Source organism: Amblyraja radiata, chromosome 16, assembly GCF_010909765.2.
Source record: "Amblyraja radiata isolate CabotCenter1 chromosome 16, sAmbRad1.1.pri, whole genome shotgun sequence".
NCBI lineage: Eukaryota > Metazoa > Chordata > Chondrichthyes > Rajiformes > Rajidae > Amblyraja > Amblyraja radiata.
This window is the reverse complement of record NC_045971.1, coordinates 9248822-9273211: the sequence shown is the minus strand read 5'-3', so window position 1 is coordinate 9273211 and position 24390 is coordinate 9248822. Positions and strand designations below refer to the sequence as shown.

Genomic DNA, 24390 nt, shown 5'->3' with positions numbered 1-24390 from the left:
AGAATGGGTGACATTTCTGGTTGATGCGGAATGGGTGATGTTTCCGGTTGAGACCCTTCTTCAGACTTCTGAAGTCTGAAGAAGGGTCTCGACCCGAAACGTCACCCATTCCTTCTCTCCAGAGATGCTGCCTGTCCCGCTGAGTTACGCCAGCTTTTTGTGCCTACCTTCGATTTAAACCGGCAACTGCATGCGGATCCTTCCTACGCATAGATTGTAGAGTCTGATTGTCCATGTAATCCGTCCAGACACTGGAGTACTTGGGTCCAAAATATGGGATAATATAGGCAGATAATAAATCGTTTCAGTCTGAGCTACACATGGACTTTTAAAACCAAGCTGCCTGGTTTTAAAATTAAAATCTTTCCTTAAACAAATGTCAGTTGCCAGAAGGCTGAGAAAGGAAAAAAAAACACACAACAGATTGGAATGCAAACACTGAGTATCTCAAGAAATGTATGCCAAGAATGAGCATTCAGCTTTAGCTGTGGATTGGCAAAGCTGGAAGAGAGAATAAAAAATAGTTCAGGGTTTCTTAATGTGTGATTAGCTAGTACAAAACATGTTTCCATCAGTAACCTAAGAAAATGATTTAACTCTCAACCACTTTACTAAACTTTAACCTCTTAGATGCCAAATAATTAAATCTAAATATTCCTGCTGGTTTTTCGGAGGTTTTACTCTCACACTAAACTTAATATCAATGTTGTAATACAACTAACATGTTCAAATCTGCCATAATTACAGAATATAGAACAGTACAAAGGCCCTTCGATTCACTATGTCTGTACCAACCATGCTGACAATCTAACTAAACCTATCTGCCTGAGCAAGGTCTGCATTGATTTATTCAATATTAGTCTAAATGCCTCCTAAATGTTGCTAGCTTAACTGCTACCACCTCCCCGGCAGTGCATTTTACACTCTGTGTAAAATAAAAAATCCCCGCTCATCTCCTTTAGACTTTCCTCCTCTCAATTTAAACCTCCAGCATTGACATTTCCACCTATGAAAAAAGTATCTGCCTATCTAAACCTTCTTCTTCTTGCGCATGGCGTGCACAGCCTAACGTTGTAGATCAAAGGTAGACATCCAGGCCAGGACAGCATCAGTTACTGGGTGGATGGCTTTGATGCCAACAGGGAAAAACCTCAGTGAGCAGTCATTGACGATATGTGGGATGGTCTGGTCTGGATGTCCGCAGTTGCATACAGGGCTGTCTGTCATCCCCCACTTATGCAGGTGATGGGCTGTTCATAATTTTATAACCTTTTATTTCATTATTTCAGCCTCTGAAACTACCGAGAAAACAATCCAGATCTGTCCCACTCCAGTCCAGGCATCATCCTGGTGAATCTGTTAATGAATCTCACAAATCTTTTCTGGGCTCACCCAGAAAGTTGTGAACCTGTGGAATTCTCTGCCTCAAAAGGCAGTGAAGTCCGATTCTCTGAATGTTTTAAAGAGAGAGTTAGATAGAGCTCTTAAAGATAGCGGAGTCAAGAGATATGGGGAGAAGGCAGGAACGGGGTACTGATTGTGGATGATCAGCCATGATAACAGTGAATGGCAATGCTGGCTCAAAGGGCCGAATGGCCTACTCCTGTACCTATTGTCTATTATTCCCTTTATCCTAGATCTATACACTGTGGATGGCTTGATTGTAATCATGTATAGTCATTCTGCTGACTGGATAGCACGCAACAACAAAAGCTTTTCACTGTACCTCGGTACACGTGACAATAAACAAAACTAAACTAAACCATTTTTAGTTGTTTATTTTGAAATTTGGCTTTTAAAATTATTTTTCTCTTTCTCCCATCTCTTTTTCATTTTACTTTGTCTTTAACGGTTTAGTTGCAACACATGACTGTATCAGAGAGTTGTGCGCTGGTGTATGCCTCACTGTAGAACTTTTCACGATCTTAACATGTCTTAGTCTTACTTTTAGGAGTGCTCCATTGTCTGTAAATACCGTGTCTTGGATGAGATGTCAAAACATGGTTTGTTCAGATAAATATTAAAGACATCCTTGCAATTTTTTAAATGAAAATTAAAATAATTATTCCGGTGTATTCTTCTTTCAGCTGACCTCAGCATATATAACATTTATGCATGTTCACCTCACCTTCAATATAACATTTGTGCGGTTGTGTAGATTTACTTCCTGTTTGCCAGCTGTGTAGGTTGACGGTAATCTTACCTCTAACTCAGGGGGTCACAGGTTCAAGATTCACTCCCCAGACTTGTGGGCGGCACGGTGGCGCAGCGGTAGAGCTGCTGCCTCACAGCACCAGAGACTCAGGTTTGATCCTGACTACGGGTGCTGTCGGTACGGAGTTTGCACGTTCTCCCCGTGACCGTGTGGGTTTTCTCCGGGTTCCTCCCACATTCCAAAGATGTGCAGGTGTGTAGGTTATTTGGCATCTGTAAATTGCCTTGGAGCGTAGGGTAGAACTGGTGTACAGGGTGATTGATGGTTGGAGCGGACTCGGTGGGCTGAGTGGCCTGTTTCCATGCTGTGTCTCTAAACTAAATTAATCTCGAAGAATAAACATAAGCTGACGTGCCAGTGCCCCAGTGAGGAAATGAGGCACTGTCAGCGATACCATCTTTCAGATGTGCCGTTGATTCAAGATGTTGACTTTCTTTGCACTATTTCTTAGAACAACTGTGAAATGTTGCCCTGGTCAATATTTAACCTTCAGCCAACATTGTTAGGGTTTTCTGACAAAAGGTCCCAAACCGGAAATGTTACCTGGTTCTCTTTCCACAGATGCTGCCTGACTTGCTGAGTGTTTCTAACATTTTCTGTTTGTGTTTCAGATTTCCAGCATCTGCAGCTTTATCTTTTCATTAAAACATATTGTTTGGTAATTATCATGTCAAAACAAGGTAGGACCTTGTTTGTTGTTAAGTATCTCACTTAACTGGATGTTCAGATTCTGTGACTAAATATCCTATCGACATTCAATGCCAAGGCAGGGTTATGAAAAAGGTGAATACTAAGTGGCTGAGCAACTCAGTGGGTCAGGCAGCATCTCTGGAGAAGGCCTTCTTGAGACTCCCGACCCGAAACGTCACCCATATTTTTTCTCCAGAGATGTTGACTGGCCCGTTCAGTTACTCCAGCACTTGTGCCTATCTTTGATATAAACCAGCTTTGTTTTAGGTCTTTGTTTCTGCAGGTTTATTGAAAATGTGTCTTCACACAGGGTGCATGTTCTTGGCATAAAACTTTGGGGCGAGCTGATATATGGAGAGGTGCTTCAGGGTGGCATAGTGTCACAGCAAATAACGCTGCTGCAACACTGCTCCAGCAACCCAGGTTCCATTTTGACCTCTGGTGCTGCTTGTGTAAAGGTTTACAGACTCTTTCAATGACTTGTGGGTTTCCTCCGGGTATTCCAGTTTCCTCCCACACCCCAAAAAGTTTGTACCAGTAGGTTAACTGGTCACTGTTAATTACCCTTAGTGTAAAGGTTATAATAGTGAGAGAGCGAAATCCCGTTGGTGTAAATGACTTTAAATGGGTGTTAGATGTGGCCCTTGTGGCTAAAGGGATCAGAGGGTATGGAGAGAAGGCAGGTACAGGATACTGAGTTGGATGATCAGCCATGATCATATTGAATGGCGGTGCAGGCTCGAAGGGCCGAATGGCCTACTCCTGCATCTATTTTTCTATGTTTCTAGGTTTCTATGATGTTTGGCTTGGATTTGATGGTTTAGGGCCTGTTTCCCTGCTCTATGACTGTTGAGTATAAATGCTTTTTAAAAAAAAGATATTGTAAATTACTGTATTACATTAAATGTATTAAGAGCATCATTATGCATAGAAAGGGAACTGCAGATGCTGGTTTATACCAAATACAGACACAAAGTGCTGGAGTAACTCAGCGGGACAGGTAGTATCTCTGGAGAAAAAGCATGGGCGACCTTTCAGGTCGGGACTCTTCTTCAGACTCTGAAGAAGGGTATCGAGCCGAAGCGTCACCCATCCTTTTTCTCCATAGATGCTGCCTGACACGCTGAGTTACTCCAGCACTTTGTGTCTATCTTAGGAGCATCGCAAGGTGTCTTTTCCCTTCCCATTTTTCATTTAAGATCTTGATGAGGCGCATGAATGATCCATTTTAAATGTCGGGCAAATCGATTACAAGGTTTAAAGTCTGCATTGTGGCATAATGCTATAGAAGGGTGGCATTTCAGTTACTGTGATGCTTCATAGATACTGGTACAACTTGAAGAAAATAATTTCTGATAAGTTGCATCGCTGTGATGGTTCACAAAGAGACATGCCTTCTTCAAACATTTCACTCAGCTTTAATTAAACAGCCAGCCATCTGTCTTCAGCAGCTGCTTTTTGTTCTTTCTTAAAACTAATAGGTTTCTAATTTAATTTATTAGGACTTGCATCCACTGGAATTAAAATGACAGGTTAGCAATGTAAGTAAATGGAACCTACACCTGGTTTAATTTGTAACTCTCGAACATGATCGTAATTACTCTTGCAAACTGTGACTGCAATCAGGTTGGGGCATGAAATACCACTAGGTGCCGTTTAATGAAACAAATACACTTGTCCGAAGTTTAAATTGATGCTGGAGGCTTGACTTTTGTGCAGGTTTGCTCTTTAGTTTGGTCGTACAGTATTTTCTTCTGAAGCCGTCCCCTCAGAATTGAGCAGAACTTGCATTTAGTGCAGTGGGAACTGTGGGCTCTTTCACAGATAAGCAAGAGGTGTTTGATGGGGCGAGAGTGAGAATAAGAGGGCAGTTTTATAAAATGAATAAACAAGGCCCTACAGATGGAGTATCCCTGTCTCCAATTGTGTATTCCATTGAAAACAGACCTTAAAGCGCTTTCTCACGGGGCGAATTGACGCAAGATGTAACCAGAGTGAAGTGGTCGTGGTCTAGCACGATATCACACGATATAACGGGGGGTAGATAAAGAGTTCCCACGGTACTCGGCATTTCTGTTATTTGTGCGAGTGACTTGTCCGTTTCCCGAGCTTTCCCGTTAAATCTTGAATGAACATTGTGAACTGTAAAAGTGTTGTTAAATCATCACGTGGCACAAATGATGTCACTTTTTTTTCCACACACTATAAATATCCTCCCTTGGTTGAATTGGCTCATTTGGAGACATGCCTGTACTGATGCCGTGACTTTACTGCAGGAAGATGCCACATTACTTAGGAGAGAGGGGGAGAGAGACAGAGAGAGAGGCACAGAGGCAGTGTGATGTACTTCGGGGTGACTGGCGGAAGAGAAATAGCGCACATGACCTTGGTCTATCTGTGTGTGTGGGAGCGAAGAGAGACTAAGCAGAATACATCGGTCTTATTGTGTGTGGGGGGAGAAAGAGATAGGTGGGGGAGGGGGAGAAAGAGAGAGGTGGGGGAGGGGGAGAAAGAGAGAGGTGGGGGAGGGGGAGATAGAGAGGGGTGGGGGGGAGAGAGAGAAATGAGGGGAGACGTATATACACACACAAAGCAGAGTTTTACTGTGTATGTGGGAGACACAGATGGACTGAGCACAGTACCTCGGTCTTACTGTGTGTGGGAGAGGGGGAGAAAGAGATGTACACTCACAGAGGCAGAGTCTCTCAGCCTGTGTAAGAGGGAGGGAGGGAGAGAGAGAGAGAGGCACACACAAGGTGGATGTGAAATCTCACCTGCCTGTTTCAGTGACAGACACCCGCCGCCAGTAAATGAAGACACCCCCATCTGTCTCCCCCTCCTCTCTCTCGACTCCCCCACCTTTCCCTCCCAACTCCAGTCCCGTCCCGACCCCCTGGGAAACTAAAGGGAGGAACAATCAACTGCTGCCTGCCCGCTGAGTTAAAGAGTTCCCACGGTAGACTGTAAAACTGGGACCCTGGTTCTGGACTCCCCCAACATCGGGAACATTCTTCCTACATCTAGCCTGTCCAATCCCGTAGATACTGATTAGACCGGTATCTATTTATTTACTTTATTAATGATTTCAATTAAATATTGGAAACATCAGGCCGCAAACGTTATTTCTTGAGTGTTAGTGCTGGACTTTGACTCGACCTTCCTATTTAACCGGCGCCTGAGACTGAGCCAAGCAATGTCCAGACCTGACTTCAACACAAAGTGATGGAGGAACTCAAAGGGTCAGGCTCGTCCAACGCTCTGTGTTTTGCTCGTGATTCCTGCATCTGCAGTTCCTCGTGTCTACAGACCAGAGTTGCCACTTGACTCCGAGATGACCATCACAGAGCATACGGAAGATAGACACGAAATGCTGGAGTAACACAGCGGGACGGGCAGCATCTCTGGAGAGAAGGAATGTGTGACGTTTCAGTTCGAGACCCTTCTTCAGAGTCTCGTCCCGAAACGTCACCCATTCCTTTTATCGAGATGCTGCCCGTCCAGTATTTTATGTCTGTCTCCAGTATTACTGTGTCTATCATCGGCGCAAACCAACATCTACAGTTCTTTCCGACACATTAGAGGATACCGTCTCGCCATCACTCGGATTACCCGCTTCATTTCCATAACGTTGCCACCTCTCTTTACTTTGCTTACTGAAGCCTGACCCTTGTCACACCCGGTGCTCTATCGCCCAGCCTCTCATCTTTCAATCGGGTTCGGCCAGGATGGAACTGCAGATGCTGGATTAAAACGAAGATAGACACAACATGTAGCTCAGCGGGACAGGCAGCATATCAGAAGGGTCTCGACCCGAAATGTCACCCATTCCTTCTCCCCAGAGATGCTGCCTGTTGCGCTGAGTTCCTCCATTTTGTGTCTACCTTGGGTTTATCTAGGATCTCCCCGTTGATGTCCTAACTCGCTTTGGTTTGTTATTATTGTCCCATATCGAGAACCAGCAGATACAGGTTTAGGTTCGGGGGGAATGATATGCGGATGATATGCGGATGCAAATCTTTATTTTTTTAATTCAATCCCACAGAAGACAATTTTTACTCACCTTCTGTCCCCTCTGTCCAGCTTCCGGGTTCACCGTTCGCAGGAGTTCCCACGGTAAACGCAAGAGTTATTACGGATATCGCACGGATATCGCACTGGCCACTACGTTCAAATAATGTTGCAATGCTCAACCACAAGTGTACAAGTCACTCTTGGAGAAATTCAAGCTTGCTTGCTTGAATTTTCTCCCGAGTCACCAAGTTACACGATTACCTGCCGTTAGCGCCACGGTGGTCCACGGTGGTCCACGGATGCCGTACTGTTATCGCACGAGGTTCCCACGATGTTAAACTCTGGTTAACTCTTGCGTCAAGTCGCCCCGTGAGAAAGCGCTGTTAGTGGGATGTCCATGCTTCAGGGTAGGGAAGCATTTGTGTCTTTTGAGAGGACTGAAACCCCTGTCCCACGGTACGAGTTCATTCCAAGAGCTCTCCCGAGTTTGCCCTGATTCGAACTCGGAGATTTACGGTAATGGCCACTCGTCGGTACTCGGGGCTCTCGTGGATATATTTCATCATGTTGAAAAATCTTCACGAGTCTTCCCGTGCTTACCTGCCGTTAGCGAGTCTTCCCGAGTACCTGCCGTTAGCGCTAAGAGACGTCCCCGAGCTCCGACGTACCCGCTACGTTCATTCTCCGTGCTTACCACGAGTTTGATTTTTTTTAAACTCGGGAGAGCTCTTGGAATGAACTCGCACCGTGGGACGGGGCTATGAGTATCACACACATGCTGGGTCTTCTGCGGATCAGTGAGCTTTAGAGATTCAGCGTGGAAACATGCCCTTCGGCCCACCGAGCCCACGCCAACCAGCGATCACCCCATACACCAGTACTATCCTACACTAGGATACTAGGGACAATTAACAAATTTACCAAAGTCAATTAACTTACGAACCTGTACGTCTTTGGAGTGTGGTAGGAAACTGGAGCACCCAGAGGAAACCCACATGGTCGCAGGGAGAGCGTAAATCTCTGTACAGGTAGCACCCATGGTCACCCATGATTGAAACCGGGTCTCTGGTGCTGTAATGAAGCAACTCTACCGTTGTGTCACTGTGCTGCCCTAAAGCATGAAGCATGATTTTTAAAAAATATTTATGGGATGTAACCATTGCCGGCAATGCCAGCATTTATGGTCATACTTAATATGGGGTCCTCAATTTAAGAATCCTTGCCTCTGTAAATAAAGGTGCAAAGGCCTATATGCCTGGGCAAAATGCTGCCATGTTAGTTGTTCCTTTGCCGTTTCTGATCTTGGCCCATTTTCAAGCTGTTCAACAAGTTTGTGCCGGGCTACAGCGTTCAATTACTGGAAAAGATGAAGAAATTAGATCGATAACAGTTTAGATTCACAGACAATGAAGATGCATGTTGATTTTGCTGAGCAGGTTTTTGAGAGTGATAATGAGGAATTTGCATTGCATGCAGTTTAAAAATACATGGGTGGCACCTTTTAGTAATCATATAGATAAGATGAGAAACTTTATATTTGTGCAGCCGCTTTAGGTGATAGAAGTCTATATAGGAAATTCAGCTGCACGGACAAATCCTCCTCATGTGATTTTTCTGTTGATTTATTTTTGTTGAGGGATTGTTCAGCAGGATGTGCTGATTACGTCCCTCAAAAATCCTCACTCTGCCATCACACCTGGAAGCATAAGTTCGTAAGTTTGTTTCAATTTAACAACCTCATTCTATCAAGACAGTTGTCTGTCTATTTCTGATTTCATTGCTTTTACGTGCCTCCGAGAGTAAGCAGGATATCGAATTGTCAGTCATTTTCTTTTACCAATATTTTATTTTTAAGAATTGTTCCCTGTTTGAGATTGGGTGTTATCACGGTGATTGGGGGTTATATTTTCTATGAGGTAAAAATGCTTGGCTGAACAGTGAAGGGAAGTCTGGAACTTTGTCCAAAGACAGTGGACGCTGGAAGTGAATTGTGATTTTCTGAGACTGCTACTTGGATTGTTGTTCACTAAGTGTGTCGAGGGATGGAACAAAGATGACTAGAGTTCAGGTATAGTTGAAAGACAGGCATACTCTAGGGTTTGGCAGTCTCTTCCAGCTCCTGTGATTAATACTTTCCTCACTTCGAGTAGTTTGGCTTTTAACACTTCTTTAGTCAGAGGGTAGTTAATCTGTGGAACTCATTGCCTCAGAGGGCTGTGGAGGGCAAGTCAGTGGATATTTTTAAGGCAGAGAGAGACAAATTCTTGATTAGAATGGGTGTCAAGAGTTATCGGGAGAAGGCAAGAAAATGAGATTAGGAGATGGGATCAGCCATGATTGATTGGCGGTGCAGACTCGATGGGCCGAATGGCCGAATTCTACTCCTATAACTTGTGGACTTTGGATTCTGGGATATTTTCCTCAAAGGTTTAACATGTTCACTGCCAAGTTTTTTTTTTCACTATTGGCCATGTGTGTGCATTTGTGAAAAAATAGGTAATACACTATGGGTGAGTGGGAGAAACTGAAGCCAAATCCTGCAAAAGGAGAAAAAGATAAGGCCTGAGGGAAACAATAGGGCTGAAGTGCACCCGACTTCCCACGCTTTATTACAATTTATCGGTCTGAAGAACTTAATTTGTAAATAGGACCATCGGACTAGATATTATTGAATTCAGTTGCTATGATTTCCGAGCTGCTTATCCAGTTACCTAATCACGAAGAGAATCTTTCTGTATAAATTCCTGACATATCTATATGTGTAGTATTTGTTCTTAAATAGAGCAAGTAGTTATGGATCCTTCAGCAATGAGCCAAGTATCTTTACTAAGTTTTGACTGTGGCTTAATATGATAGCTGTAGTATGGAATCTGCCATTTTTATACTGTGCATGCATGGACCATGATTAAATTATAGCCATTGCTGCTTCAGAGGCCATGGCTATTGACTAAATATTACTTTTTTTCCCATCTCTTTATTTGTACAACTCCTTCAAACAATGGACAGCACGGCGGTACAGAGGTAGAGATTCTGCCTCACAGCGCCAGAGATCCAGGTTCGATCCTGACCTCGGGTGCTGTCTGTGGGGAGTTTATACGTTCTACCTGTGACTGCGTGGGTTTACTCCAGTTGATCCGGGCGGCACAGTAGTGCAGCGGTACAGTTGCTGCGTTACAGCGCCAGAGGCCCGGGTTTATAGACAATAGACAATAGGTGCAGGAGTGGGCCATTTGGCCCTTCGAGCCAGCACCGCCATTCAAAGTGATCATGGCTGATCATCCCCAATCAGTACCCCGTTCCTGTCTTCTCCCCATATCCCCTGACTCCGCTATTTTTAAGAGCCCTATCTAGCTCTCTCTTGAAAGCATCCAAAGAACCGGCCTCCACCGCCCTCTGAGGCAGAGAATTCCACAGACTCACCACTCTCTGTGAGAAAAAGTGTTTCCTCGTCTCCGTTCTAAATGGCTTACTCCTTATTCTTAAACTGTGGCCCCTGGTTCTGGACTCCCCCAACATCGGGAACATGTTTCCTGCCTCTAGCATGTCCAAGTTTAATCCTGACTCCAGGTGCTGTCCGTGTGGAGTTTATACGTTCTCCCCGTGATCATGTGCGTTTTTGCCAGGTGCTTCGGTTTCCTCCCACATTCCAAAGACGTGCGTGCAGGTTTGTCAGTAAATTAACTTCTGTAAATTGCCCCTCGTGTGTCGGATGGGATAGCATACTGATGATCGGATTGGCTTGGTGGGCCGAAGGGCCTGTTTCCATGCTATATCTCTAAACCCTACCATTCTAGTTTTATTCTTGGCTTTGTGCATTTTGCAGCGTTTGATTGCAGAAGATTGTTTATTGGACTGAATATACAGGATCTAACATGTGAATGTATACCCTTGCTTGTCACCGTGATGTTTACAAAGCCCCATTAGTCATCGCACCCCAGAGAATAATTTAACGTTAATTATATGTCATGAATTCATTTTTCCTATAACAGTTGGTGCAGCAAGCATGAATGTTCAAGCTCATTGATTCCTTCAAAGTTTTCATGAATATTTCATCCTCTTTTTTCTCCTTGCAACCAATTAAAATCACAGGTAGAAGAGAAATAGTGTTGGTTGTGTATTCATTAAAATTTGCAGCTGTGTTATTGGATCAGCTGGCCGTGCAGAATGCCATCTTCTGCTATTACTGTTCGCATTAGGATTATTCTCCTCAGCTCAGAAACAGCGGGGGATTTACAGTTACTGCACTTTCTAAACTCAGCAGGTGGTTCATTGGATTTCACATTGATAGATTAAAGTCTTGGTGTGAATGCTTCTGGGCGTTTTTATTACTGATGGTGTGTCATTGACAAACACACAAAGCGACCAGTGCTGTTTACACATCCCAGGGAGGTATATTCTGCCTTGCTGTTTGCACCAGGGCCCAATTTCTGGCTGCTTCGAGATTGATTGGGGAGGAAGGGTTTTATGTTGAGGCCTTTCTCTCCAGCTTTCCATTTTGACTCGAGAGTGCTCCAGTAAGGATTGGAATTAGTTAGGAAGGAACTGCAGATGCTGGTTCATACTGGAAGATAGGCACAATATGTTGGAGTAACTCAGCGGGTCAGGAAGCATCGCTGGAGAGAAGGAAAAGGTGAGGATTCAGGAAGTCTGAAGAAGGGTGTCGACCCGAAATGTCACCTGTTCCGTTTCTCTAGAGATGCTGCCTGAGTTACGCAAACATTTTGTGTCTATCCTAGGATTGGAATGACTTTGGTAATGTAAGATTTGTGGAGGTCATGTGTCTAGAATTGAACAAAGTTGTTTTGGTGCTCTCAACCATGGGATAAAATAGCAATCTTCTTGATCAGATGATTCCCAGCAACTATGCAATGCTATTATGTGAGACGGTGGCCAGGCAACGTTCCAGCAAATGTGACCATTGACTTCCTTCAGCACTTTGCATTTCAACCTCCTGGGTTCTACTATCTTGCAGTGGCTCATGAAGGGTAAGAAATGTTCAGAAACCAAGGTGCGTGGATAGATTAAAACAAAGGCAAAATATTATTGATACCCAAAATGTAAAACAAAACTAGATCTGTGGAAAAACTCATTAGTGGGGAATGAAGCGAATAACGTTTGAAGCCAAAATCCTTCCATTCGAACTTGGAAAAATGAAAAGATCAGGGAATGTGGGAAAAGAACAGGAGGGAAGATTAGTCAATAAATGCACAGGAAAGTAAATGAGCTTTTTTGTTGCGTGCTTCCAGTCAGCGGAAAGACTATATATGATTCCAATCAGGTCATTCACAGTGTACAGATAAAGGGTAAAGAATATGACATTTGGTGCTAGATGATCCCTGATCTGTTGGCGTAGAGGTTTACAAGTGTGGAGCGATTGTAATGAATGATTGCAGATTCACCACTGTGTCACCAGGCTTTATTGCCATCTCTAGGAATGGAAAGTATGGGTCTATGAAGATATAAATGGAAGAGCAGAATCATTGTCTTAAATTACAAAAGGAAGACATGGAGTGGAAGGTAGACAAAAATGCTGGAGAAACTCAGCGGGTGCAGCAGCATCTATGGAGCGAAGGAGATAGGCAACGTTTTGGGCCGAAACCCTTCTTCAGAGTCTGAAGAAGGGTTTCGGCCCGAAACGTTGCCTATCTCCAGCATTTTTGTGTACCTTAGATTTTCCAGCATTTGCAGTTCCTTCTTAAAGACATTGAGTGAATCCTGGTAATACTGATTATTTAGAATAGTTGAACTCAGGGTTGAATCTGGACTCTCGTGTGCCCAGTGGCAGATGCAGTGCTGTTCCTTGACTTGTTCAGCTTCGCTGGAATAGTACAGGAGCCTGAAGAAGTCAGAGTGAGAATGAGATGGAGAACTAAAGATGAAGCTGCAATCCTTGATGTCTGAAAAGAAGAAAAGATTTTTCATTGAAACATTGAAAGAGGCAAATGTTGACCTGTAGCTGTGGATTTGACTGAGATTAAACTAATGCCGCTGAGTATACTTGAGATATTGAATGCCGTGCCTGTTCCAGTGGCCCGATCAGCAACTGCAAGCTTTAATTTCAGCCAAACAGCTGGTTGAAATTGCCCGGTTCAGGCAATGACTCGACACCATTTTACCTTCCCTTACAACAACGCAATTTCAAATTCATTGACAAATGAAGTTGTTTGAATTAGGCCTTGAATGTAAAATTTCCCACTGGTGTTATCTGTGAAGTGATGTACTGTGTACAGAAGCGATAGATTTCATTGTTTGGCATGGTGGGAGATTTTGAATGGGCTGCTGCCAGATAATGTGTTGCCAATTGACTTTGTTACCTCACTTGCACGACATGCAATTGTTATCCTGATGGTTCAACTGCATGGGGTTTCCAAAGCGGCAAAGAGGTTATGATATTTGAGTGATTAATTTCCTGCTAATGTGTGGTATCAGCAGTGGTTTTTGATTGCAGCATCCTCATCTCTGAGTCAGTTCCACTCACATGACAGTGGCACGAAAGCCTCTAACTGACACTCCAGCGCAGGACTTGAGATTACTGTACTGTCGGAGATGCCAGCCAGCCAGCCTATCAAATAGACATTTAAACTGAGACCCGCTTCAGCCACTTTGAAAAAAAGCCAGGGAGTTGACCTAGATATACAGACTAAAATTTAACCTTCAAATCCACGTGACTATATACATCGTGTAGGAAGGAACTGCAGATGCTGGTTTAAACCAAAGATAGACACAAAGTGGTGAAGTAACTCAGCGGGACAGGCAGCATCTCTGGAGAGAAGGAATGGGTGACGTTTCCAGTCGAGACCCTTCTTCAGATATACTGGTCAGTGTCATGTACCAGTTTATCGTGAGCTGGCCGCAGAGTTTCATCCAGCGCTGCATATCAAAAATATTTAATTTTATGATGAAGTACTCTGGACCACCTGATGTCATAAAGGAGCTACATATATGCAAGATTTTCTTTTTCTGAAACGGCAAGTTAGAGCTGATCAGCCCCAGATCATTAAGGCATTTGACTGCTAAGCACATTTTATGTCCTATTTTCTCTGCATTAATTTCTTTTGAAAGTGCTGATTCCAGTTTAGGTCATAATATCAAGTATCCACAACCCCTTTTGGTATCAATGTATAATGACGGACTGGATGGGAAGAGAGATCCATCCAATCTGTCCTCACAATCGCAATGCCTATTAAATCACCTCTCTTGAACCTGGTGAGGGAGTAAACCAGATTTAGAAAAAGCTGGAAAAGTTATAAAAGAGCTCGGTTCTCACTGGCCCTGATCAATGTATTTATTAATTTATTCATTGATGGATGTGGATACCACTGATAGTGCAACGATTTGTTGTGCATCCCTATTTATTGCTGTATTGCAGTTTAGAGTCAAGCAAATTGTTGAGGCAGGAGTTGGACTTCAGTTAAATGGGCATGGGCAGGCGCAAGGACAGCACAGTGGCGCAGTGGTAAAGTCGTTGCCTTACAGCACCAGGGACCCAGGTTCGATCCTGCCTACGGGTGCTCTCTGCACCAAGTTTGCACGTTCTTACCGTGGCCACATGACTTTTCTCCGGGTGCTCCGGTTTCCGCCAACACACGAAGGACAAACAGGTTTGGAGGTTAATTGGTTGCGGTAAACATTGGTAAATTATTCCTAGTGTGTAGGATAGTGTCAGTGTACGGGTAATTGCTGGTTGACAACCAAAGGGCCTGTTTCTGAGCTGTACCTTTAATGTCCAAAGACACCAGATTTCCTTCCTTAAATCACATGAGTGAACCAAATGAAGCTTTTCAACAATCCAGTCGTTTCCAGGTTCCATTAACAAAACTAGCTTTAATGACTTGAATTAAACTCCTCGGCTTGATGAAATTTGAACTCGTGTCTGGATCATTGGTCCACAAATCTGGCTGGTCGTCCCTGTAACAACTGCTGTGTTACCGAACCGTTTGACCTGCACTGATCTCGGCTTCAGCCTGATGCTGGCTGGAAGAAGTTCAGCAAATCAGCATTCACTGCAAGCAGTCTGTGGGCGATTCGATGACCGCTCTTCACCGAGCGAGTGTCAGCGAGCAGATTGAAAGTGCAGAGCTTCACACCTGGCTCCAATCCACTCTGTCTTTGTCCAATTTCACAGACTCGTGCGTGCACAGATACTCAGCCCACTGCCAGCCTGACTTAAACTTGCCCGAAATTTGCTGCGCCCACGTTGTCTCTGGAGGAAGAGGATAAACCGCTTTGCACAATAACGCTCCGAGCCTCCAGAGCTACTTAGGGCACATTGTTTATAATGTACAACTACCTTCAAAGGCAAGTCTGTAATATAAATGGAGTATCAGAGTGCTCCAAGACAGGTTTAGTGGATGTTAGTTTAGAGTACAAAAGGAGCCTCACATTTGGCAATAATTAACAGTAAACATGAACATTTTGGCATGTTTTTGCTGTGGCTGAATTCTATTAAAATCAGCTGTATTTTATCAAAGTAAAAGCAGATATTTGCAGGGCTGTAACATTTATCAGCTGCAACATCCACTGACCTGCATGTATTACTGTTGAACTGAAATTAACTTCAAAGCCATGAGATGGATCAGAGTTTGAACATTATATTAGTATTAAAGAGTGAAATGAGAAAGCTGTTCGGAAAGGAAGTTGATGGTGACTTTCACGTGTCTGTACGAGTTTGTTGCAAGTGCCCGATCAGTAGTTTCATACCAAGCCAGGGCTGAAGAAAGAGCTTTTGTGGTGGCTGCTTGTGATGTGAAAATGTTACTGATGTTCACTGTAACGTTCTGGCTGATGCTGCTACGCCAGAACGGAGCAGATTTGTGAAAGGCGGCAACGTATTCAGTCCAAGTCGTCGGATTCCCATCTATGAGTTCTGATGCGGAGAGCTTTAAAGATAACGACAATCTGGCCACATGATTAATTTGTAACCAGGCATTAATCCCTCGTGTAGACCGTACCTTAATACAATGTGGTATTGTGTGACGCTTAGGATTGTGGTGGTGCAGAGCTCTTCTTTCTATTCCGCCAGTGTCCTCTATTGTATTTTGAGAACTAATGAAGATGTCACGGTAGAGTTACAGCTCGAGGCATAATTGGTGACCCCAGGTTGTGTCCAAAATTGCACGCAACTTGAGCTGTGTGGTTTCATGTGTAAACGTCACAAACTACCGTGCATGTGCCAGCACAATGCAAACTATTTGAGCATGAATAATTACTTCTTTTTTAACTCCTTGATAATTTCTAGTTAATTTGACTTTGATTTAGGTTTATTAATCTCCGTGTCATTCCAGCACCTGTTAGATACCCAGTTTAAACTGATATAATGACTTTCAATAAAGACGATAAATATACATACAAAAGCTTTTAAAACATGTCAATTCCTGCCTTCTTTTACAATGAGGCAGCTTGCATTTTAAGAGCGTTCTGGATGCCTGGAAGCAAGTGTAATTGGTAGAAACTCACACTGGTGGTTAACACATCCTTGGAGCTCCGCCACACTCATAAGAGAAGGCAACTTCTAGGGTCACACCTTATTAGATTAACACAAGGGGATGTGGAGAGATGATGGTTCTGTTTGCAATCTATGATGCCACTATTCACATTGGTCTGTTCATTCTAAGTGGATAATTGTTGTCAGTTTAAACTGCTTTCATTGAATTTGTTTTGATTTAATACCCAACTGGGCTACAAAATGACCAGCAAGAGGGGTAAAATGGAGGGGAACCCCCCTGGGACACCAAGTGTTGCTGTTGAGCCCTCTGGCGGTGTCGTGGGCCTATCAACGAAACACCAAGGAAAGAGGGTGCCCACCTGATGACCCCAATGAAGTTTTTACCCCTACCCCCACTCAAGATAGTAAGAAGGTGCCAATTATAGTAGGGATTGTAATATCAAGTCCTATAAGCCCAACCAGTATTTTTTTGCAGGCATTCTTTTCTTACATAAATTGGTCTAACTATGAAGCTATGTGCGTGCCTTCATTGGTCAGGGCATTGAGTATTAGAGTCAGGAAGTCATGTTGTAGTTGTTCAAAACTTTCCGTTTGGCTGCATTCGGAGTTTTCCATTCTGGTTGCCCCATGACAGGAAGAATGTGAAGGCTTTGGAGAGGGTGCAGAAGAGGTTTATCAGAATGTTACCTGGATCAGACAGCATCGCAAAGACGTGACTTTTTCTGCAGGGTAAAATGTCAAATACTAGAGAGAATACTTAACTAGCGTTAGGATGAGAAGGGAAAAGTTTAAAGGAGATGTGCAGGGCAGGTTTTTTTTTACACAGTGAGTGATGGGTGCCTGGAACGTGCTGCTAAAGGTGGAAGCAGATATGATAGTGATGTTTAAAGACGGGTACATGAACATGCACATCTCGTATGTGTATGTGACGAATAAACTTGACTTGACTTGACTTGGAATGGAGAGATATGGGCCATGTACCGACAGATGGGGTTAGTTTAATTTGCCATCATTGTTGGCACAGACCTCAGGGCTACAGGGCCATAAATGGGATTTGTCAGAGTTCAGGACTTGCATTCTCCATGCTGTTTCTGATCATGGCTAGGCCGACAATGGCTGACATCAGCCAGAGGCCAATAGTTTCCTGACGTGAAGAAAAGGGAGTCGATAAGTGAACATTGTGAGCTATTCTTTCATCTTTCAAGCTGAGAATGAGTGAGATGATGAAGGAACTGGACAAAGGCATGATTTTTGATGTGAAAATATCAAGCAAGATTTGTTTTTAAACATTGGCCAGAGATAGGAAGCAGAGAACGCCACTCACACGGTATCATTCGGATGAAGGAATCGTAGGTAAATGAATAAAAAATGAAAAAAAGTACTGCAGATACTGAAAATCTGAAAGTAAAGCCTGAAACGGAGGAAATGTTGGGCGGCATTTCTGTTTAATATTCTTTCCCAGAATGTGGGCTGGCATTTATTATCCATCCCTAATTGGTTGAACTGAGTGGCTTCCAAGGCCATTTCATGAGGCAATTAAGAATCAATCACATTGTTGTTGGTCGACAGTCACTGAGTAAGGGCAGTGAATTTCCTCCTCTGACAGACATGAGTGAGCCAGATGGTTTTTATGTCAATCTAATAGTTTCATGTTTGCTGTTCCCGACGCTAACTTTTTCATTCCAGATTTAGTTAATTAACTGATTTCCAACTCCCCAGCCGTCATGGTAGGATTTGAACTTACCTTTGGATCATGACTCCAGCCCTCTGGATTAGCATTGCAGTAATACTGTCATTCTGTCACTGTGGTAGACACAAAATGCTGGAGTAACTCAGCGGGACAGGCAGCATCTCTGGAGAGAAGGGATGGGTGACGTTTCGGGTCGAGACCCTTCTTCAGTCTCTCCAGAGATGCTGCCTGTCCCGCTGAGTTACTCCAGTATTTTGTGTCTCCCTTCGATTTAAACCAGCATCTGCAGTTCTTTCCCACACATTCTGTCACTGTGCTCAGATGTGGGGAGAGGGAAACAGAGTTAACATTTCAGGTCAATGACCTTTCATCAGAAGGAGTGAAGAGCCATTGAACTGAAGGGTTAACTCTATTCTCTCTCCATGGACGCATCCTGACTCACTGAATGTTTCTAGAACTTTCTGATTTTATTTAATAAACTCGGAATGCAGATCATTATAAAAATAAGTGTAGGTAAAGAGAAAATAATTTAATGGTATTTTACTGCAGTTCAAATATGAAGTGCAGCAAACTGGATTTAATTAAATATCAATTCAAACGCACCTGAGAAAATAGTTGAGAGCTAAAGGGCTCGCTTACAATTTTTGGTGAAGTGAATTAAAAATCATTTGAAGACATGTGCATGAAATAATTCTAGGTTGAAAATGAATAGTCATGCAGACCAACACTTCAAGAAACAAAAAAGTTGTATTGATATGACATCTTTCCTGCCTCTTTTAGAACTCCTCAAAGTATTTCGCAGCTAATGAAATGTACTTGGTAAAATAACATTGGAAACATAACAGTTTGCACACCGGATGTACGAATCAGATAGACATTTTAAGAAGGTTAATCGAAGAGGGATATTTCCTAGGATACTGGGAACAATTCCCAAGGATGTGCTGCCTCGGGTCCAGAGGAGGTTTACAAGAATGATCCAGGAATGCGTGGGTTAACATGTGATGAGCGTTTGACGGCACGGGGCCTGTACTCACTGGATTTTAGAAGAATAAGGGGGGACCTCATTGAAACATACCGAACAGTGAAAAGCTTGGATAGAGTAGATGTGGAGAGAATGTTTCCACAAGTGGGAGAGTCCAGGACTAGAGGTTATAGCCTCAGAATTAAAGGATGTTCCTTTAGGAAGGAGATGAGGAGGAATTTCTTTAGTCATAGGGTGGTGAATCTGTGGAATTTTTTGCCACATAAGGCTGTGGAGGCCAAGTCAATGGATATTTTTAAGGCAGAGATAGATTCTTGATCTATCCACCTCTGATAGACCAAGAGGTATCAGATGTCAGAGGTTATGAGGAGAAGGCAGGAGAATGGGGTTAGTAGGGAGAGATAGATCAGACATAATTGAATGGCTGAGTAGACTTGATGGGCCGAATGGCCTAATTCTTCTCATACACATGACCTTGTGACCATTGTTTAGTTGTTTAGTATTGCACTGAATTGGACTCGATCTAGTAATTTCTACATTGATAAACAACACAATGCTGGAGGAACTCAGCGAGTCAGGCAGCATCTCTGGGGAACGTTGATAGGTGATGTTTTGGGTCGGGACCCTTCATCAGACTGATCGTGGTGGGAAGGGGAGGGAGAAAGGTGGAAGAGATATGGGGTAGGACAAAACCTGGTGAGTGATAGGTGGATACCGGTGAATGGGATTGAAACATCACCTATCCATGTTCTCCATAGATACTGCCTGACCTGCTGAATTATCCAGCGCTTTGTGTCTTTTTTTTTTTAAACCAGCATCTGCAGTTCCTTGTGTCTACAGTTCCTACCGTGAGCTACATAGAAACATAGAAAGTAGGTGCAGGAGTAGGCCATTCGGCCCTTCGAAACAGCACCGCCATTGAATATAATCATGGCTGATCATCCACAATCAGTACCCTGTTCCTGCCTTTTCCCCATATCTCTTGATTCCATTAGCCCTAACCCTCTCTTGAATGCATTCAGTGAATTGGCCTCCACTGCCTTATGTGGCAGAGAATTCCACAGATTCACAACTCTCTGGGTGAAAAGGTTTTTCCTCATCTCAGTCCGAAATGGCCTACCCCCAATTGACAGTTGACTGCCAAATGTAAGGCAAGTACTTTGCCACAAGGTGCAAAGGTTAGCGGGAGAATGAGTCATCCATCCCCTTCCGATGTCTGCATTTCTTAACCACTGACTCAAGAGCACTTTTGGCAGGGACTTGGAAGCAGGAAGTAATCTCTCTGCCAGCCAATGATCCAGATGACCAAAAGATAAACAAAATAAAAGAGATGGCAGGAACAGGTTCCAGCGTTCCATGCCTTGGAGTTAAAGAATGTTGTTTTATGCCCACGTTTCGCAGTGAATGTTACAAAACACCTACTCTTTGAGTTATTGCAACGACTTTCGATGTGTGCTTGTGTTTGCTCTTATATGTTAATCAAATGATGCATATCTGAACAGCTGATAGATGGCACTGAAAATACCATGAGGTCATGGCAATAGTGAACACGTGAAGTCTTGTAATGACATTCAGCATTGAGATAAACTTGCTTGCCATTTTGCTGTGCATTTTTACTACATTTTTGAATGGAATTTGTGGGGAAACACCATGAATATCTCTGATGATAGGCACAAAAAGCTGGAGTAACTCAGCGGGTCAGACAGCATCTCTGGAGAGAAGGAGTGGGTGACTTTCCGGGTCGAGACCCTTCTTCAGGATTCTTCACCCTTCTCTGTGCCCACCTTCGGTTTAAACCGGCATCTACAGTTCCTTCCTACTCCATGAATATCCCCTGTGCCCTCATGAATGCCAGATTGTAATGGCAGGTTTCCTGCATGGTTCTGTTGGAGATGGGGTGTGGGCAGGGGGGGGAAATACTTAAGCAATCTCTTCAAGGCTCCATATGCCTATATTCCAGCCTCCCAAGTTTGCCTATTTAGGAGTGAGTAGGAAGAGAACAAAAAAAATGCAGGATCATCTTGAGATTGTGCCTGGACGAGTAACAATTGTATGTTTATTTTTGATACATTCATGTAGTTGCTATTTTCTTATTGGGTATCCCCCATACATCAACCCAAGACCGTGAGAGTTGCGACGGTGTTCACTGTGAGGAAAATTAGCTAATTGGCTTTGTTTAAAAAGCCAATTGTCCCCAGTGTGTAGGATAGTGCTCGTGTACAGTGTGGTCAGTGGTCAGTACGGACGCGGTGGGCTGAAGGGCCTGTTTCTAAAGACTGTCATGCACCTTTTCGGGATCTTCACATTTTATTTTTGGAATCTTAGTTGGATCCGGGTCACCTTAAATCACTGTGAAAAGGATCATGGCGTGTTTTTTATCTTTCCGATTTCCTCATCTCACCTCTCGAAGAGATGAACGCCTTATGGTTAGATGCATAGTATTCATGTCTCCCCAAACCTTCACCAAAACAGCCATGCAAGATGCTTCCTGATATCAGGAAGCCATTCATTGTTGCAAACCATCTCGACCAAGGCTAATCTTACGACTGAAAATCTATAGATGTGCTCTTCGAACAGATGCACGTAAACTGTAACCAGAATATTCATCCCAGCTAAGTTTCATCTCCCTAAACTAAAGGTGTTAAAGGCAATAATAGCAGTCCAGTGGTTTATTTGGTTACATTTCCCAAAATAAAGTCTTACTAAGTTTTAAACCCAAGTTATTCTGATTGTTTCAGCCAGTACTCAATAAATGTACTCAAAAAGCTGCATGGATAAGGTAGCTCGCATACATATATATATACAACTGATCAGAGATAGACACAAATTGCTGGAGTAACTCAGCGGGACAGGCAACATCTCTGGAGAGAAGGAATGGGTGACGTTTCGGGTCGAGACTCTTCTTCAGTCTAAACCCTCTCGAGTCTCGACCCGAAACGTCACCCCTTCCTTCCCTCCAGAGATACTGCCTGACCCGCTGAGGCATTTTGTGTCTATCTTCGGTTTAAACCAGGATCTGCACTTCCTTCCTACGCATACAACCGATCAATCCCATTGCAAGACGGTGGAGGCATGATTCAGAGCAGCACGATGCCTACCAATACATTGATAATCATATCAATGTGTTTACTTGTTTATTAAAGAAATGTTTTCTTAAAGAAATGGACACTAACTGACATTTCATGTTTGTAGGACTCCTGTTTGCTTGAACGTCGGAACTCTTAGAAAATGCAATAAATCTCTCAGCTACATGGTAAGTTTGTCTTTTCTTCATATCTTTATGAAACAAATCACGAAATGTGGAACTGAATTTTCGGGTGGGGATGTAACTGCAATCATATCTTTTGCTGAGCGAAACTCAAAATATTTTCTTTCCTTAACCAGAGCTCCCAGTGCACATCTTCCTTCAGTTTGTTCTTCCTTGTTGTCAGCCTTCCTGCGGTGGGTGGATGTTGTGGGCTGAACATTTTGCGAGCAATTTTTACATTCACCAGAGGCCGAGGGTTGGAGGGAGCAGGTTGACTGCCAGACATGCAATTGTCCAGCATTTCCTTTTCACCGACTTCATTGTCAATTTCCCCATATCTGCTGAGAGTAAACTGCAAATCAGAAACCTAGGCCAAAGATTCAACATTGCAAGGCCCCAGTAAGTTAAATAGGGGGACTGTGGAATTCCCTGGTATGTGGACGAGGTATTTAAGGTAGATAGACACAAAAAGCTGGGGTAACTCAGCGGGACAGGCAGCATCTCGGGAGAGAAGGAATGGATGACGGTTCGGGTTGAGACCCTTCTTCAGTGGTAAATCGTCATTCATACCCAAGGGAAGCTAAAATAGAAGAGAAGCTTGAAAACGTGTTATAGAGTCATCAATAGTCTACATAAACCATCAATAGATTGAGATGTGTGAAGGAAACAGTGGATGGTTAAGGAGTGGATGGAGGGACAGCCCCTAAGAGACCCGGGGTCCGATCGCTCGGCGCGGGGGAGCTGGGATCCCCCCCGATGCAGGAGCTTGATCGCCCCAACGCGGAGGGCCCTGACCACCGGCTACGGGAGCCAAATTCGGCCCGTCAACTGAAGGCTCGAGGCCCCCGACCACGGGAGAACAAAGAAGGGAAGAGATTTAACTTTTTTTCGCCGTCCATCACAGTGAGGAACGCGGAGGAGTCACTGTGGTGGATGTTTATGTTAAAATGTATTTTGTGTGTTCTGTTGCTTTTTATTGGTATGATTGTAAATGGCAAATCAAATCCTCATATGTTGCAAAACATACTTGGCTAAGAAAGTGTGATTGTATTGATGTCAAACCAATTTCCCTGAATGGGACTGTTTTGTTTTCCATCAACTCTGTTGTGCATTAGTTATCATCATCAGCAGAAGGTTGCCAAAGACTGAAATGTGTTCACCCAAATCATTCATTGTTTTTTATAAAGGGAACTTATTTCCACCCGTCAGAGCTGCACATGGAAAGGTTGAAGCTGATAATGTTAACACACAGATGATATCATGAATGATACAATGCAAGATAAAAAAGCGGGATCAGTAGGAGGGGTGGGATTAATGATCAACAGCAGCCTATAATGCCGCAGGTTGTCCTACTTCAGCAAAGATGGGAAACATAGAAGAGATTTGCTAAAATGATACAAGGGAATGAGAAGCTTTAACTGGGCAGAGATTAGAAAGTTTTATATTCTTCAGAATAGCAAATTTTTTCTTAATAATTAGGCAAAAATGTGAGAAATAGAGGAATTTAGTTTAAAAGGATACTTTATTTAAATAGCCAGCAGTAATAGGAGTGTATCTTTTCAATTGATCACCAGAAGGAGAGAGAAAAGTTTGAGTTTAGTTTATTATCACGTGTACTGAGGTACAGTGAAAAGCTTTTGTTGCGTGCTAACCAGTCAGCAGAAAGACAATACATGATTACAATCGAGCCGTTCACAGTGTACAGATACATGATGAAGGTATAACGTGAATAACGCTTGGTGCAAGATAAAGCCAGTAAAGTCCGATCGAAGATAGTACAAGGGTCTCCTCTGAGGTAGATAGTAGTTCAGGACAGCTCTCTGGTTGTGGTAGGATGATTCAGTTGCCTGATAACCGCAGGGAAGAAACTGACCGTTTTGGATTATGAATCCATTGCATTAGAATATTTTGTGTAGCTGTTTGAATGAACATCATACATACTTCAGGGCGGCAGGATGGCACAGCGGTCGTCGAGTTGCTGCCTTAATGCACTTGCAGTGCCGGAGACCCTGGTTCGATCCCGACTACGGGTGCTGTCTGTATGAAGTTTGTACGTTCTCCCCATGACCACGTAGGTTTTCTCCGAGACCTTCGGTTTCCTTCCACAGTC

General features: G+C 43.5%; 1 protein-coding gene across 5 annotated transcripts in view; it reads left to right on the top strand.

Annotated features, from left to right (window-relative positions):
* Positions 1-24390, top strand: part of rara (retinoic acid receptor alpha) — a 541920-nt gene that overhangs the window by 214531 nt on the left and 302999 nt on the right. For all 5 annotated transcript variants that reach the window (XM_033035045.1, XM_033035043.1, XM_033035044.1 and 2 more), the window contains one exon: positions 22226-22286. The gene's annotated coding sequence lies outside the window, so the exon portion shown is untranslated. The remainder of the gene's footprint in view (positions 1-22225; positions 22287-24390) is intronic.